Genomic DNA, 18,913 nt, shown 5'->3' on the forward strand with positions numbered 1-18,913 from the left:
GGTAGAGTGAGGGTGAGGTCAGGCTGAGGAACGATGCAGAGAAATAGTTTTCTATCCAGTACTGTGTCCAGATCACCTGTGTAACTTTAAAACCTGCTCTTAGATCTGCTGGATTAGAGTCTTTGGGGGTGGGGCTCCCCAGTTGATTCTGAAGTTCCATCAGGGTTAGAGAGGGCCTGTGGGAGTCCTGCGACCCTTTCTCAACTCCCCACCCCCATAGGCAGGGTCTGGGAAAGACTTTAGGGTCTCAGCTTCTATCACCAAGCTCGGGAGGCAGGATTTATAGACAAGGCAGCTGACAGCATCCACTTCAGGGCCACACCCACGACCGCAGACCCGAGACAAGCCAGGGCAGCAGGGAGTGTCCTGCACCAAGAGAAGGGCTGAGCGTGAGGCTGGTCCTACCCTCTCTAGCAGACCGTGAGGGTCTTAGACCCTGCCAGTGCTTCCTGAAGGACCTGTCACCCACACCGACCGCCCGGCTGGTTGGATCGATACATGTGCTTCCTCTTCTGGTCCCCTGTGGAGTTTAGTCCTCTGAGATTCAACTCGTTCAACTACCTAAGTGTGCGCAGGCTGGCTGCCAAGGTCAGTTTTCTTGCCCTCAGGAAGCTTACACCTACGGTAATGCCTCATCCTACCTCTCACACCTGATGCCACAGCTCGTAAGGCCTGTCCCATAAACCCTACTTCTGGGACTCCAGAGCGCACCCAGCATCCCAGATGAGGCTGAATCTACCTTAGTTGACAGCAGGAAATGGGCTTTGTCCTAAGCTCCCTGGGAAGGAGCCATATGGCCATATGTGGTCACCCCTCACGGGTCTCATACCTGAGGCCAGGCCTGCCTCTGCCTCCTACCTGGTTCTAATGACCTTCCAGATTCTTCTGTACATTTTTGGTTTTACCAGCTTCTCCAACCTGAGCTTCTTCCATTGTCTTCTCGATTTATGGGAAGATTCCTATTTCCAATACCCACTCTCGCCTCTCAACCTGCCCCACTTGCCCTCTCTGAATGCAGGAGGGCCTAGCACACAGCTGTGCTAGGTTTCCCCTATCTTTCACAGTGCTCTCTGGAAAGGACATTTCTGAGCAGCTCTCCAAACCACAGCCTGGGCACTGCCATGGACCTTGGGCTGTGGAGGGGGTGCCACAGCCTCAAAGCATTCTCTCCCTCCACGCCTGGCTTGACCTGCTACGGTAGACTCTCTTTCTACGGCTGACCCTTCTCCTCCATCCGGGCCAGGGCTGGTGGGTGGGCGAGGCTATTGCAAGCTCCAAAAGGGGGTGGGATCCTCTCCTTGTTGCCGTGTGCCTCTCTTGCCCAGGGACCAGACACCACTGAAAGTTCAGCGGCAGCTGTTCGGCATTTACATTTTCCACAGTGCGAGGTTGACTGCCACGATTTGATCTTCTCTAGTTAATAACCTTGACTTATGGAATAATAGCAACAATGGCAAAGTTCCTTTTTCTGCCAGGTTTTCTGCTGCTGGCAGTGATGGGTGAGCACAGACCCCTGTCTCCAAGACCCTCTGTCATCTTGTCCCACAGGGAAAGGGACCCTGCAGGACTAGAGAAATCCAACACACCGTGCCTGTGCCTAGGTCTCCTATCAGCATCTCTCTCACTTCCTCTCTTTGCAGACCAGGACCCCTGGCTCCGGTCCCTTTCTTCAGGCACCACCTCTTTCCTGCCTCTCACTGTCCTCCTCCATCCAGAGCCACAGGTAGAATGGGTTGCAATTTTTTTTTTTTTTTTTGCGGTACGCGGGCCTCTCACTGTTGTGGCCTCTCCCGTTGCGGAGCACAGGCTCCGGACGTGCAGGCTCAGCAGCCATGGCTCACGGGCCCAGCCGCTCCGCGGCATGTGGGATCTTCCTGGACCGGGGCACAAACCCATGTCCCCTGCATCGGAAGGCGGACTCTCAACCACTGCGCCACCAGGGAAGCCCTGGGTTGCAATCTTGATCCCTCTCCTCCCTGTGAGTCCTTCCTGGCAAGGGTTAACTGTGTGTATAAAATTGATTGTGATTTTAGTAATTCGGTATAATCACAGTCTACCAGCAGGTTGCTGTTCCAGCAGGAGGGTTTGGAATTATTTTCTGGAGTTTGCAATATAGAACTTAAATTAAGCCTCAGAAGTCAGGGGAGCTCCGCAGCATCCCTGATGTGGTGCTAAATTCTCAGCAGCACAGTCTCTGTATTAAAGCCTTTGCTGGCAATTAGGTTCATTAACTATCACAATACCTTATTTATTACTCGTCGTGCCATATGGTTTCCCAGCTAAAGAATTGCGCCCGTTCTCCTACAGACCATTTGGCATCATAAAAATGTTAACAAATAATATTATGGCTCTCGGGGGCACAAGGCCTCACTGGGTTTTTGGTCTGAGCGGCGGGAGAGAATATGAAAACATTTTTCTTCTATGGTGAAATAAAACATTCCTCCAGCAGAAGTATTCAAAGAATATAGCACTTGCATAACATAAATGGGAGTTTTATTTACTCCCGTAATGGTTAAGTCAATATTTGCATCAGCTAGGACTTTCACTCATCTTCCTCTCCACTCTCTTTTGGTCTTGTTTTCACTTCCGTGATCCCCCTCTTCCTTCTCTACTTCCATGGCATGAGGCCAGCTCCAGCCAGCACCACCCAAGGAGAGGGGGTGAACTGCCCGTGCGGTGAGGGCTGTACTCGGGATTCTCCCATGATTCACCGGCTCTCACGCTCTATCGCAGCTCAGCCACCTGGGTGCAGCTGCCTTCTCTGCTCGAACCCGTCTTGGGGCTTCGCCTCCCAGTTCTATCTTCGGCGTGTGTTTTCAGCAGAAATAGGGAAGTGACGCAGGCGCCAGGGTTGGCCCATGATGCAAAGACATTCTGCTGCCCGGGCCTTGCCAGTCCTCCCACAGGGAAGGTGGGCATGGGGGTGGCCAGAGCAGGAAGTGAAACCTCAGGAGGATGGGAGAGATGTGTCTCAGAGGGCCAGTCTGGGAATGTCATCTCGAGAGGGCAAAGCATCCCGCTGTTGCTTATGCTCTGGATGCGGGAGTGCCAGGCATATGCCTGGGGGCTACAAGCAAAAATTAAATAGAGGAGGAACTCCCTGCCGATTCTTTAGTGTGCAAAAAGCAAGTGCTCTGGCTGCGAGGGGCTCCCCTCTTCCCGGTCACGATCTTCCTCTGAAACGGGCAGTACCCAATCCGGGTTCCAGAGACAACTTGGAAATTTACCTTCTCCCAAGTGGCTCCTTCCACCTGGACAGAGATTTTCCTTGGGAAGCAGCATAATTTAATGGTTAAAACTATAAACACTGGTTTATAATTTTGAATCCTAGCATTGCCACCTACCAGCTGTGTAACCTTTTATGGCTCAGTGTCTTCATCTGTAGAATGGGGGTTATATTAGTACTCACCCCCGCAGCGTTGTTCCAAAAACTAAATGAGTTGGTCCTTAAAGGTCTAGGACAGTAGCTGGCACTTCGCAGTGCTATGCAGGGGGCAGCTGTGATTCAGAACCACTCTCTTGGGTTATCCCTTTTCTTTGCTCTGATATTTCCTTTTATCCCTTTGACGTATTGGGGGGAAGGTTACTCCATGACGACATTGCATTATCTGCAAACCTGATTCTGACTCTGAGATCAAGCCATGTGGGCAGGGGTAGTGTCAGGATGACATATGCCCCCGTTCACACACCATTTCCTCTGCTGTGATAACACACTGTCATCTGAGGCTCACAAATGCAATGACCCCCCTGCACACACTACCCAAGTTACCTACCAGCCACAGTGGGCCGTGGCTGATGAGACCTGATTAGAATCTTAGACTGAGAATGTCAGGCCGGATGGGACCTTAGAGCTGATCAGAGAAGGTAATGATGTGGCCACGCTGTCAGCTAGGAAAGGGCGGAAGCAAGTCCCTAGTCTAAATCCCCACCCCCAGCTCCATTCGGCAGATCAGCGAGGAAGGGAACAGAGTGCAGCAGAGGAGAACTCAAAATTGAACACATTTCCTTAAGTGTCAATTACACGAAAAGCACAGAAAGGATCTGGCCCCTTGTTGGAATCCCTGGATGCAGCTTTGGGATGAGCTGGCTGCAGCATGGCAGCATCAGGAGCGCAGCCCCTCATGCTAAACAGCTGGGTCCCGGGGTCCCTGGAAAGAAACAGGCTAATCCAGGCAAGGACAGTGTCACAGGAAGCCTGTTCCTGTTCTCGCGAGTCTGCTTCACAATTGGAGGTGTGGGTGGCTGACTGCCCCACCCTGTCGGCCCAGCTGGTTCCTGGGGAATTTCTCCCTCTGTCCAAAGGCACTTGGTTTCCCTTCCTGCTAGTTTTCTCCTACTAGTTGCAGTGACTAATTTGTTTCCCCTTTACTTCTCCAGGAGGTGGCCCCCTTAGGGAAACTCTTCTAGGAGGAAGGGTGCAGGGTCTTCGGTTACACGGTGACAATGTGCAAGGATGTGTCTGTATGTGTGCATGTGTGTATATGTGTGCGTGGGTGTATGTACGTGTGTATGTGTGTGCATGTATATGTGTATATGTGTATGTACATATGCATTATGTGTGCATGTGTATGTGCGTATGTGTGTGTTGTATTGTGTATTGTGCATGCATGTGTATATGTGTATATATGTGTGTGTATGTGTATGTGTGTAAATGTGTGTTGGGTGTGTGTTTATGTGTATGTGTGCATATGTGTGTGTGCGCACACACACTCCCACATGCACAGAGACAAGCAAGCACTATGCCTCAGTATGGGCACAGCCCAGTGATACATTCTCCCAGGACATGTGATCAGTCCCCCACTTACTAACTGTGTGCCTTTGGGCATGTCTCCCAATACCTCTTTACCTTGTTTTCCTCATTTGTAAATGGGGATAATAAAAGGATTCGCCTCAGCACACTGCTGTGATGATTAAACAATACATGTAAAAAGCTTAAAACACGGTCCTGTAATGTGCCCTCAACCAGTGCTATTTATTATGTATTTATATAGCTATTACTATAATCAACATTATGTATGATCATCTACTGGGTCGGGTTCTATCCATTATATATCTATATGTTATATACATACATTTTATCTACGTATTATCTAATTCAGTCTTCACAGCAACCTGTAAAGAGAACCGTCTCTTCTCTACGGAGGACGTGACTAAGGCTCAGAGGGGAGATGAGCTGGGGAAGGCGAGCACAGCACGTGAGCCCACATCCTCCGCCCATCTGGCGCCTGTTCTAACGTAGGCTATTGCCTTCCCTCTGCTGCCTGGAAGGACAGGCGTGGGGCGTGCAAGGCTCCACTTCCCTGGGACTCTGTGAGGGCTGAGCCACCCGCAGAGCCTGTCCCACTCCTGAGGGTCATGCTGCCCCCGATGTTGCCCCTGCCCAGCTCCCTGGGCACGTCTGGGAAGGGTGGGTCTCACCAGGGCTGTGCCCTCCAGCCACAGGGAGGAAGGGCAGAGCAACAGGAGTAAATTTACCAAAAGCTGAGCCTATGAGGAAGAGAAAAGAGTGGAAGTGGAGGATCAGGAGATGGTTTTCAGGAACATTAAACAGAGTCCGGCGAGAAGTGGGTAATTTTAATCCCATGCAGCTGCTGGAAATTAATTTAATTGTGCTGGTGTTGGTTCTTCTCCCTTCCAACCCATTTCATCGAGGGCCTGATGGAGCGCGGAGCCCGGAGATATCGGCCGGGCGCATCCAGGCAGCTGTGGATACTGCAGCCCCAGGCCGACTTACCTACCCTGCAGTGCTACCAGAGCTGATAGGTAAACTGGCATTTTTTCATTCGAGATTTATCGCTTCTTGAGAGGGAACTGAGGTGAGACAACAGGAAGAACTTCCTAAGAGCAAAGAGTGTGAACTCTGTGAGCACAGAAAAGGCTGTAAACGATCGTCTCCGACTCTCAAGGACAAATTGACAGGACCCTTTGCTGCTTCTTTTATTTATTTATTTATTTATTTATTTATGGCTGCGCTGGGTCTTCGTTGCTGCGTGCAGGCTTTCTCTAGTTTCGGCGAGCGGGGGCTACTCTTCGTTGGGGTGCGCGGACTTCTCATTGCGGTGGCTTCTCTTGTTGCGGAGCACGGGCTCTAGGCACGCGGGCTCAGTAGTTGAGGCACGCAGGCTCTAGAGCGCAGGCTCAGTAGTTGTGGCGCACGGGCTTGGTTGCTCTGTGGCATGTGGGATCCAACCCGTGTCCCCTGCATTGGCAGGTGGATTCTTAACCACTGTGCCATCAGGGAAGCCCCCCTTTGCTTCTTGAGTCTTTTCCTAGGGTCTGAGTTCCAGCCAGGTCTCTCACCCCATGCAGCCACACGCTCACTCACAGGACCCCCAGGGGTATTTTCAAAGGTCCCAAGTGATTCTACTGTGCAAAAGCAAGGGCGAGAACGCGGAGGTTCCAGACAAACCCTGGCTTTCCACTCTGGCCCAGCGTCCTGTCAGTTCCATCGCGTGACCACTAGAGGTCAGCAGGGCTTGGAGGAAGTGGCCGGACAAGCCCCGCCCGGCTCCGGGATCTGGGCTCTCTACGGCGCGGAGGTCCAGCCTTCTCGCCCCCCCCGCGGCCTGGAGCAGATGGAGGTCCGGCCCCCGGCTAAGACCTGACACCGCGAGGGGGCGGAGGCGGACTGTTGGCTGGATCAGGGCCTGTGAGCCACAGAAAGTCAACTTAACTTACAAGATTTTTTAAAAAGTATCCCTGACTAAAAGCTCTCAATCCAGGCCTCCCGCAGCGAGCGCGTCTCGGCACCAGGATTTCTCCACCTGGTCACCAGCGCGCTCTGATGCAGGTGGGTGCGCGCTGAAGGTGGGCACAGCCGTGCCCTGCACACCGAGGGCCTCCGTCAATAAAAGGAGAAATATTTTGCCTTTTTGGTAGGAGGAGCCAGCGTTTGGATTCCAGAGGTTGTTTATTTTGACTCACTGTTGTTTTTGCTGGAGAAGAGTAAAGCAGAAAGTCCCTTTACTTTGGCTAAGATGTAGTACGCAGAACCGCACCGGGCCCAAATTTCAGATAAGCAAATAGACGTAAACCCGTGGTTCACTCTCCTTTCATCATGTCCAAGAAGGATAACGTCAAGGGTGGGCAGAAAGGAGGCTTCCCCACATTTCAGTTTAAGAGGAAAGAAAGCCAGAGTAATCCACCTTCTGTCGGCAATAATGGATCTCAAAAAATGAAAACTGCAGAGGCCTCCGTGCTCCGCTTCCAGTTCCTCCTTCCTGTTCCCAGTTGCAGCTCCCAGACGCCCCTTGGCACACTGCACATGCGTGCTCCTAGGCTGCCCACAAGTCGGTGGGGTGATGGCTCTTTACAAAGTCCACCCAGCCTTCGAAACTGAGAGGCAGCCTGACGGCAGAATACGTTCCTAGCACATGGTAGGTGTACGATAAACATTTGTCAAGCCAAAATGTTTGTTGCCAAACTTGTCTTCAGTCTAACTTGCATGGTATTTAAAATCAAACCACAGGGAAAATGTTCTAGATCCTTTTCTGTTCAGCTCTAAGGACCCTCAAATGTTTGGGGGAAATCTGTTAAGAGTACGGGTTCCTGAGCCTCATGCCCCTAAGAAACAATGACTGAGCAGGTTTTTGGGTGGAGTTCAGGGACGCGTATTTTTGACAAAAGCCTCAGGTTTTGAAATTGTCAGGCGGATGAGCTCTTCCCTCCTCCCATCCCCCCAGCTCCTGGCTGGGCTCTTTACCCAACCTTGACTTCAGGCTGGTCTAGGGTGGGTTGTATGCTCCCACAGGGACTTCAGTCTTCCATCCAGCCAGCAGGGGGAGCTGTGGAGTGCCCTCCTCATCAGCAGAGAGAACCTCAGATACTCTTTTCTCCTCCACCTGGTCTGTTCACTCTCAACAGTACAGTTTCTTTCTTTTCTCCTCCTATTTTATACAGTCCATTTCCTTGGATTCCCTTACTAACCCCAGCAGCAGGGGAAGGACAAACATGCCAGGCCCCCGTCCCATTATGGGGTAATGGTGGGGGGTCCTGGAAAACTACACTTGGGGCCTGAACTTGGGGCCCTTGTGGATGTGGTTCTGGGTCTCAACCTGGACCTTAATGGAATGAAAGGATTTAGGGCAGTCAGAGGCTAGAGGAGTCTGAGGGCCTAGAGTTTAACCTGGGCCCACCTGGCCACTGCCTGGACCTCTACCAAAACCCTCTTCATGGCCACTCAAGAGACATAATCAGGATGAGTTCTACAGCCCATTCTCCCTTCTCACAAAAACACTGTCAGAGGGACCACCCTGCAGGGAGCCATCACCGTGAGTCCAACTAGGTTAGGGGAAAAAAAAGAAACTATAATAAAAACAGCTACAATATTAGACATTTACTACATTGGACTAGGCACCTTACTATACATTATAGTAAAACTCATAACAACATTGAAGAGTAGCCACACATATGCAGCACTCTCTCCATTTTACATATGACACTGAGAGTTTTAATAATTTCCAGGGCGCAGCTAGTAAGTGGCAGAGACAGGATCTAAACCCAGATGTGTCTGGGCCAGAGCTCCAAAGCTCCACCTCAAAAAATAAAATAAAATAAAATAAATCAAGGTGGAGCCTCTGGTTACTCTGCCCAGGCTGTTTGTGCAGAGGCTTCCAGGCCAAGTGTCCAGGGCCGCCAAAGTTCAGCACCTGCGTGACACCCAAAACCCTGCACTGACGCCTAAACACAAAAGGAAAATGACAAACTTTAAATGTTTAAAAACACTTACTTAAATGACGACAAAATAACAGTAGGTAACCACAGCTCACATTTCGGGTAGTTTTACACAAATGATGTTTATGAGGGCCTATGAACATTCTAATGTCCTAAAGGAGGAGAGCCCAGGGGCTGTCTCCCACACCCCCCAAAACCTTCTCCCCTACCTGCCAGGCCCTACCCATCTCTCAACACTGTCACCTACCCAGGCTCCTGGGATAGAAATGGAAGGTACGCAGAGAGGACCAGAGTAGACGGCAGGAGATCCCGCTCTGAGCCATCTCCTGACAGCCACTCTGATTTCCATTTTCCTGCCTGCAGAACGGGGATATATATTTGTGTTGTGTAACTCCCCAGTAGTCATCAGGCTCAAATAAAACCATCTTTTGAAAAGCAAAAGCATGAAGTTCCCTAGTCTATCCAAAGAGCCTGGCTTGTAAAGGATGATTTATCTCTCAAAATAGGAGATACAGGTTCACATCATAGCAAGGAACATATAAATAATTTTCATATGTGAAAAAGAATTCCTAGTGTCTTATGTAATTCTGTTCTATCCCAGATCTAGGGGGTCTCAGATTTCATAAAAATAATTACTAACACTTACCTAGCACCTCATATTCCTTAACCCATTCAGCCATCCTAACTAGCTTATAAAGTAGGGAGGACTAGCTCTCCTTATTTCTCTGTCACAGATGCAATTTAACTGAGATGCAGAGAGGTGAAGTGACCTGTTCAGGGTCTCCCAAATAGTAAGAGCTAAAGGCTGTAGGGCCAACCTAGACACCAGCCCTCCTTACTAGCTGTTTGACCTCAGGCTACTTATGCAACTCTCTGAGCCTCAACCTTCTCATTTGGAAATGGGTGTAATAGCAACTATCTTTAAAATGGGTATATAGCAATCATACCTAGGAGGTTAAGAGAGAAAAAGCATAAAAAAATCACTCAGCACAGTTATTATGTAGTTAGTGCTCAGCAAATGTAGGTGTCATTGTTATTTATTATTACTATAGTTGTTATTATCCAACCTGCATGGATATCCTTTCTTCTCTAAGCCTCTCCCAAAGCAACACATGCATTAACTTTCTTTCCAGGAAAATAAATCTCAGATCTGAGCTACTTGGGCAGACTGGGCCAAAATGTCAGCCTGACTTTGGATTGATTCTCAAGATCATGCAAAGAAGACAGAAAAGTTAGACACAGAGGAGGAAGGAAAACAAATAGGTGAAAACTTAGACAATAAGTGGGGGTGGGGGGAGCCAGGCAGAAGGCTGGGCTTTGCAGTGCCCACATATTAAAGCTGCAAACTAGTTAAACATCCCCAACCCTGGCAGCTTGGGAAGCTGGATGCCAAAGGGCAAAATCGAAAAATAGGCCCTAGGTGAATGGGGAGGTTCCGGGGTACTTGGGAGCCTGGCTTCATTTCATTGCCAACAACTAGGATCCACATTATCACAGGAAAATATAAAGTTAGTTCAAAGGCTGGAGTCACACTGAGCGCGGCTATGAAGTTAGCACTGCCCAGGCTGAGGGTTGGAGACAGCCTTCCTGGTACAGCCCCTGTTTGAGCAGAGACTGTGGGAAGGGGTCCTGGGAGGCCCTGACCACCTGGCTTGATGGATCTCAGCCCTCTGCTTTGCACTCATCTCCTAGATCAGGTACCCTCTGGCCACTAGTGGTGAGCTGACTTCACATCAGCTTTGCTCCAAGTCTTTTTTTCTTAAGATTTTTTAAAAAATTATTGAATTTAATTAATTTATTTGGCCACACTGCGTGGCATTCGGGATCCTAGTTCCCCAACCAGGGATCGAACCCGTATCCCCTGCAGTGGAAGCACAGAGTCTTAACCACTGGACCACCAGGGAAGTCCCTGCTGCAAGTCTTGGGCCATCTTGAATGTAAGTGACCTTGGAGTCAGACTTTGAAGGGTAAATGATGTTGGCCCAGACAGACCGGGCAGGGGTCCCCTGGGCAGAAGGCACAGCCTGTCCAAAGCTGTGGACGCATGGTAACATTCAGGAGGCAGAATGGTGCCAGCGTATAAAGGTCTTAAAGGCCATGCCAAGTAGTTTAGGCCGTAAAACAATGTAGGCATGAGAAGAGGCACTGGAGCGTTTGCAGTGGGGGAGTGACAGATCGATCCCTTAGAAAAATCATTCCAGTGGCCAGCTGGAGGGGAGGTTGCCAAGTGGCGGCTAGAAGCTAGTTGGCAAAGTGAGCGGAATCCTTCCCAAAGAGCAATCTACCCTCTAGTCATTTTGGTGGTATTTCTAGACAAAGAAGTATTATATAACGTGAGAGAAAAGGGCAGAAAACTTAAAGAAAACGCCAGTGAGCAGGGCCAGGACCAGATGAAGCAAGAGGTACACACGGGGTGCAAAATTTAACCAGGCGTTTCTCAGAATCATGTAAGAGCCTGGTGAGTGATGCCTCCTTAAACTCTGTACCTGTTCTCCGTGCCTCACCTGCCTCCTCTGGTCCTGGCCCTGCTAAGGAGCTTATTATTACTGGCCCCATCTGTAGGCAGGTGCTCATGATCTCTCCATCGGGGGTGGGTATGGGGAGCCAGCCAGCCTGTGTTCATCTGTAGAAATTGAAATGCAGAGGCAAGAGCACCGGGTGCAGACCTGGATCCAAGTCCTGACTCTAGACTTGATCTCAGTCAAGTTGTTGAGTCTTATGAGCTTGGGTGTCCCCGTTTATGAAATGGCAAAATGATGTGAAAGTCCTGGGGACAGGGCTGTACACATTCCAGGCGTTCCTGGAATGAATTCCACTCATCCCACCTTCTCCTTGGCTGGCACAGCCTCAGAGAATGGGGACATCAGGATGCATGAAGTTTTCTTTTGGAAGCAGTATCAGTAAAACTAACTGCGGCCCCAGCAGCCTTGCTACCTCAGAGCCTGTGGAAGGACAGCATCCTCTTACTTCCCTGGCTGTTAATGATTTGGGCCTGAAATCTCACACTCTCAAGAACATGTTGCCTGTTTGTTTAAAAAAGTCTTCCTGGGGAGAGGGAAAAAAAAAGCACATTTCGTGTTTTGTTCTTTCACTCTTTGAACAAATATTTGTTAGGAGCCTACTATACCAGCATTGTCCTGGTGCTCTGGATACAGCAACCTGAAAGAGAGTCCAGCCCTCTGCCCTCAGGAAGCTTACATTAAGTAGAAGGGAGCTCTAGGGAGGCTTGGGAGGGGAGCCAGGAAATAAACAAGCTGTAATATAAACAAAGGAAACGATTTCCCATTTCCAGTAGTGCTGTGGAAACAGTAAAGCAGGGCAGAGGGCCCAGGAGCAGGAGGCAGCTCCAGATAAGGCAGCTGTAGGGAGGATTTCTTTGTGGAGGAGCTGTTTGAGTTCTTACCTTGGAAACAGTGTGTATTGTGTGATGGGAGGAAGGTTTGCGGGGGGGGGGGGGGGGGGGCGGCAGATGGTGGCGGGGGGTGCGTGGATGGAGGGGAGACATCAAGTGCAAAGGCCCTGAGGTGGGAACTAGCAACCTTTAGTTATGTCATCTGCTTTGAGTCAGGCGTATATGGTTTGGGCAAAATTTCTGAACAAGAGAGGAACAAATGTGTTTCTAGACCTGATTCGAAGTAGCATATCTGTGTCTGTATCTAGATCTAATTCTCCATCCCCCTCTCTGTACTAAGGACACCTTATTTGGGTCACAGTTGAACCCTCCCTTAACTAAAGTTGCCCTGTCCCCCTCCCCCACTCCTTCCTCTATGACCTGGCTATGGCTTTACGACTGATATTTCCTTTCCTTTCTAGAACCACAGACAGCCATCACCGACAGAAGCTCCTTACCATTTCCTGCCCAAGCCGAAGCCCAGCTCACCCTCCTCCATTTTGCCTGCTCCTTTGTGGAGGTAGAAGACTCCCCAACACCTGGGTTCCCTCATGCTGGGAATCGAAGTTATGATCAAGAGAGACCTCTGCCCTTAAACATGCCCACATCATTCCTTCTCTCAATCAGAAGGTGCTGGCACCGAATTTCTGATATCTGATAGAGTTCACAGAGTATTATCGGATTTCATAGCTCGAGCTGGCAATTTTCATGTTTTCCACAAGGAAACTGAGGCCCCAAGGTGGGGGAAGTAACTTGCTCAAAGTCAGACAGTAAATTAGGGACAGGTCTTAGGGCTCTTCTCAAAGAACTGGGCAAGCACTTTAAATGGTCAGAGACATTTTCCATATAATATCTCTATTCTTGCAGAGGGAAATATTGAAGCACAGAGAGGGTAAACGCCTTGCCTAGGGTTACACAGGAAGTGTTTGGCAAAGCTGGTGTTGAATTCAGGTCTTCTGACTTGAAATCATTGTTCTTATAATTTCACCATGCTCTCTTCAATCTGCCTCACCAAAAAAAATCAACAAGGAAACATTCCAGAATGTTCCAAAGAAGTATTAGGGGAGAAGAAAATGTACCATTCTTCATGATTACTTTTTTCTTTGTTACTGAGGGCACTCAATAGGCAGTAAACTCAAAAGAAGGAAAATTCTCTTTCTGGGAAGATAGGATATTAAGTCTTTGAAAAGAGCTTCCACACAGTCAAATATTGGTGCAGTTTATTTGAGGGCTTCTCCTTGAAAGGAGCTCCTATAGAATGGGGCTTTAATAAATCAGAAAAATCCATGTCTTGCAGTAGACTCTGCAGTCAATTTATAGTCTTTCCTGCTTTTCACCAAATTTCTCTTCCTGGTAATATTTTTGGCATTTTAATTTTAGACATGGGTGAGGGAGTGGGAGAGGCCTTTTTTTTTTTTAAACTGAAGTCTAACATATACATCATTAGAATCATATGTGATCTTAACCTATTTGCTTCTTTCATACAGGTGTAAGAGATGGCTTTGAAAAGACAGGACTGGGCAGGGTACACACCTCCTCTCCAATCTTACTCGTAGGAAATTGCCTTCTGCTTCCCTAAGCATGCGGTGCAGGCAAAGCGGCGTCCAGGAAAGAGGCAGTTTGGGGAATCCAATAGACCTAGGTTTACATCCCAGCTCTGTCCCTGACAAATTGTGGGATCATGGCCAAACTCCTTAACTTCTTTGAGGTTACAGAGACCTTAGGTATCCTCATTATATAGATGAGGAAACCGAGACTTGAGTCAAGAAATCTGCCAAATTTTATATCGCTATTAAATGACAGATCTGAGTTTGAGACCCACATAGTCTGATTCCAAAGCCCAGATGGTGTGGCATGCTGCTTCTCCATAAGATTTTCACCATTCTCCATAGGACCACATTCATGGATTGTGCATATAGGAAACATGACTATCAAATAACATTCAGTTTTAAACTGATATGTCAGAATGGATATATATGTATGTATATGTATGTACACACACACACACACACACACACAGATAGATAGATAATGTATCTCCAAATGTATATTATGTGCTTTTAACTGGTCACATTGGGAAAGATGATGTATTTCTTACAACTATATGGCTATTATTGCTGGGTCATGAGCCACAGGAGAATCTCAGTCTCACTGCCCTCCAATCCCACTAGTTCTGACCTCAAATTTTCTTCTCCAGCTTCATCAGCTTCTTGAGCTTTTTGGAAAATCAAATCTTCACTCTTATGGGCAAGTTATGCCATAACCGAAGGCTCAGAAGATTACTGCTATGAATCCCCATGAGGTGGATACTGTTGTTATTCCCATTTTACAGCTGGGAATAAATGTTATTCCCATTTTACAGCTCAGAAACTGAGAGACTTTGAAGGTAATTTCACAGAATTTCCAAGAATGATTGAATGGCTCCAATGACATTCTCATGATGGCCCCCGAAAGGGCTCTGGTCCCAAGTCCTGGCTCTATCGTTCTGCCTCTCTGCTCTGCGTCCTCTCTTGTAAAATGGTGAGATTGGACTAGGTGATGTTTTAAATCCCTTTCAGGTTTGAGTCTATCGGGCATTTTGCAGAGGGCAGCCATTATTTGGTTGTCTAAGCTCTAGAATGCTCATCAAAAAAACTGTCTTGTCTTCTAGTCATGCCTAATGCATATGAACGGGCAGGAGGACCTCGTGGATCCTCATTCGGAAATAAATGCAGCAGCTCCACCAGACTACCCATTTTTCCTCTTAGCCCACTGCCTCATTTCCTCCCTTAGCCCTAGAGGACACAGAGTGTGAAAGAAAAAGATCAGGCTGCACCATCTCCTTACAAGCAGCACCTTCACAGTCCTTTAACTACTTCCTTCAGGGACCTGGGCTCCCTTCTCTTGCTTCCTGCACTGTTACGCTAGCTGCGTGAATCTTTCCCTGAACTCTCTCACAGCTAAGGATGCTCCTTGGTAAAGCTCTACCCCAGTGTTTCCTCTTCTGCTTCCCCAATGGCTTATGCTGGAAAATTACTTTTCCCTAATTGTTTGTAGGGAATTGTAAAGAAAGTCAGATCACGGGGAAAGCTTGTTGACAGACCTGCACTCTTATTCCCCAGCAAGTGGGTGAGGGTCCCTGAGAAACAGACTCCCCCCCTACTTCTAGTGGCCTGGTGGTTAGATTGGAAAAGCTCTGTGGTTTACAAATCTGCTCAGTCCACCTCCTTCCCTTCTGTTGATGAAAGACCAAAAGACTCTGCCACCAGGAATGGAAATTAACCCAGAGAGGAGGAGTACATGGCAGTGGTTCCAAACGTGGCTTCTGGAGGCTGGGAGCTGGCTGCCTCCTCTTGTTAGCTGTGTGGCCAAAGGGAAGCTGCCTTCTCTCTCCAGCTTAGTTTCTTTAGCTGTAAAATGGGAATAACAACAGTACCACCTCACGGGATAACCTGAGGGAGTAAAGGAGACGGCCTGTGACAGGGGTCAGCGCCCCTGCTTATTCCCCGTGGTTATTACCTTGCAAGCAGTATTTGATACGTGTCATGGCAAAAATAAATTGAAGGCCTGACTTAAATTTGTTTAAGCCTATCAAATACTGTAATATTCATTCTACATAAACTGCAGAGTTTATCATCCTGTTGGCAGGGCCCTCTCCAGGAGACTGGGGGAAGGGGCTTAACAAAATCAGAGGAAGTGGAGAGGTCAGATTTGCGCTTCATTGGTTACTCTGTTATCTTTGCTCATAAGCAGGTTTTGCAGGATGCTTGTCTACTCAAATGCCTCCCTCACACCATCCGCTTTTATTTTGGAAAAAAATAAAAATAAAGCACACTGCTACAACACCGCCTGCCCCCAGCCCCTGCACCTGTCCTTTTTGATTCCAGCCTTGCTTATTACACTGTAACCGTCTGAGGGCAGAAATAGTTTTTCTTTGACTGCATACTTCACCCAGTAAGGGATTACAGGTACGCTTGGATTTTGAACAAAGAAGCAATGCAAACACCTCAAGTCTCCGGGGTGGCATCCTTTCTTCTTAGAGATTTTGCAGAGACGAAATTGTTCAGAAAAGCAAAGCAAGCTGCCCACATTCGGGGATCTGCCATCCCTGCCAATTCCTGATTAATCAACAAGGAAGAAGGTTCCTTTAAGAAAAAGAAAAGAAATATGGACTGGAAGAGAGAGAGCTTGTTTATCACTTTCCTCCAGGCCTGCCACCCTCTGTGACGCTTGGTCTCCAGTACAATTATGCTAAATAGACATGGTCTGGGTAAACCAGCCAGCAACTGTCCCGGCAGGTAACAGCTGGATAACTTAGCGTCTGACTAATAAATATATGGCCAATAGAAAAACATCTGAATACCATGGCACCTCTAGAACAACTCTTTTCCAGATTTCCCACAATGTCCCTTCCTATCCCCAGCCAAATGCAACAGACGACACCCTGCCATTTCACCATTTCCGCAGCACAAGAGATTACTCACCCCAGGCTGGTGGACCTGAGCCTCTTTGCAAGGCCAAAGTGAACAGCACAACCGGACTAGGCAGAGGTAGGTGGGTGGGCGTCTGCAGTTGGCACCTGCCTCATCCTGGGCTCCTCTGCAGACCCCCTGGTCTTGCGAGCGCAATCCTAAAGCTTCATAATAATCACAACAGGCAGCCCATCATTGCCTCCCTGTCTGGCTCAGAGGTTTACAACTTAAACTTATGGCAGAGGGAGAAATTGGCTCAATCACTTGGAGTAATGGTACATGGAGAGCCAGTTGGGCATGACTGCTATTTAACTCAAGGAAACCGAACTGCTGCACTTAGGGTACGTACACGCTAATAAACACTAATCAACACGTCATGCTCCAAGGTGAAAATTCACACCTCCCCCTGTACTCCCCACTTCGCTCTCCCTTTGCCTTCTTGCCTCATCCTAACCGAATAGATGGGACAAGACTGGGAGAACAGGGCTACAAACAGATGCTCACAGCTACCGGTATGTCAATAATCACAGATCACCCTTCATTCTTTTCAAGAGATTTAAAGTTCATTTCTCACAGACCTTATACCAAATATTTATAATAAGGCAGTTTGTAAGGGGGAGAGTGAAAAGAAAGAGAACCTGACATCACTGCTAATAATAGCTAACATTTTCCGAACTTTTATTGTAACCAGGCACCCCTTGTGCATCTTCCTAACAACTTTAGTGAGGTGGGTACCATTATTGTCCCCAGTTTACAGGTGAGGACATTGCAACTCAGGGAGTTTAAATAACGAACCCCAAATCATCCAGGACCTAGTAAATGGAAGGTGGTATTTGAAAACAGACCCATGTAAGTAAATCAGAGCCCAAGTTCTCAGCCTTTTTGCTACACTGGGTATTTACTGGACAAAGGAGAAAGTGGAGGAAGACACAATCATTGGCTTAACAGTGTCCTCAGCTAGTCCTAGTTTTATTTCTCAAATGCTCGGATAGGTACACATTATGATGCCTTTCCATTGGCCCTTCCCCACCAGCCATGCAGCTTTTCCATCACAAATAAGAACTCAACTCTACCACTTGCCAAGTACTGCAGATACACAGGTAAAGCCCACAATCATCTTTCTCCCCAAACTTACAGTCTAGTGGGAAAGGTAGCTAAAGAAAACTAGGTTCATAGGAAAAAGGGTGAACAAGGAGCTGTTGGGATCTTTCCTAGTTTTCCCCTTGGCCCTGTCCACACAGGATGCTCCGTTCACAGTGGACCTGCCCTACATGTAACATAATTGTCAAGAGGACCTAGAGTCAGCCCCTTGTCCCAGACCAGAATCCCAGTTCGGGTGCCATGGCCCTGCTGCTTCTGACAAATGAAACTAAGTGTACTAATTAAGGTAATGCTAGCTACTATAATCAACAAACTCTAAAGTATATAATAGCTAAAGACTAGGGTTGCCAGATAGAGTAAAAACAAAGACATCAATTTAAATTTGAATTTCAAATAATTTTAGTATAACTATGTTCTGTGCAATATTGGGGACATACTTATATTAAAATTATTCATTATTTATCTGGAATTCAAGTTTAACTGGGTGTCTTGCATTTTATTTGGCAAGCCTACCCAAGACATCAACGGTTTATTTCTTGTTTATATAAAGTCCACAATGGGAGCTCTCAGTAGACAGGTAGCCACCCTCCAAGTTGTGGTTCAGGGATCCAGGCTCCTTCCATCTCGGCTCCACCATCTTCATCACTCAGCTTTCAAGGTTTCTATAGGCTCGTGGGGTCACGTCACAGAAGGGGAAAGGGCTTGGAGATTTCCACATGGGAATGTTTATGGGGCATTCCCAGTAGTGGCACGATGGACTTCTGATCACAATCCATTCATTGGCCATAACTCAATCACATGGCCCGTACCTAGCAGCAGGGTAAGCTGAAAAATGTAATCCAGTGTGTGCTCAGGAAGACATTTGGAGAAGAGCTAGCCAGTCTCTGCCATACTGGATAATACTTCCTGTACTGGTGCCTAATCTCCTGTGCTAGTTCTGGACTCAGTCAGTAGTCCTCCACTCACTGAGGTCCCTAGCAGGAGATCAGATGCTTCCTCTCAGCCCTGGACTAGTTAAGTAACAGCCATTTGGGATTGGGAGTACAGGGCCATTGTGAGAGTAATAGGTAGTATGGATTCATATCAATTCATTTCAATTCAATGCAAGCTAATAAATATTTATTAGTGTTCCTAGGATACTGAGAAAAGCTTGGTTCTAGGCTGCTGAGGGAGACATAAACTGAACTAGAACCCAGTTATACCCTCAAGGAGCTGTATACAATTAAATGCAAGAGCTATCCTCAACCCTTACCTATATCCCTTTGATTTTTCAAAGGCAGGTGAAAAACCCATAGGG

The sequence above is a fragment of the Mesoplodon mirus genome, assembly GCF_964341445.2.
Source record: "Mesoplodon mirus genome assembly, chromosome: 7".
Taxonomy (NCBI): Eukaryota; Metazoa; Chordata; class Mammalia; order Artiodactyla; family Ziphiidae; genus Mesoplodon; species Mesoplodon mirus.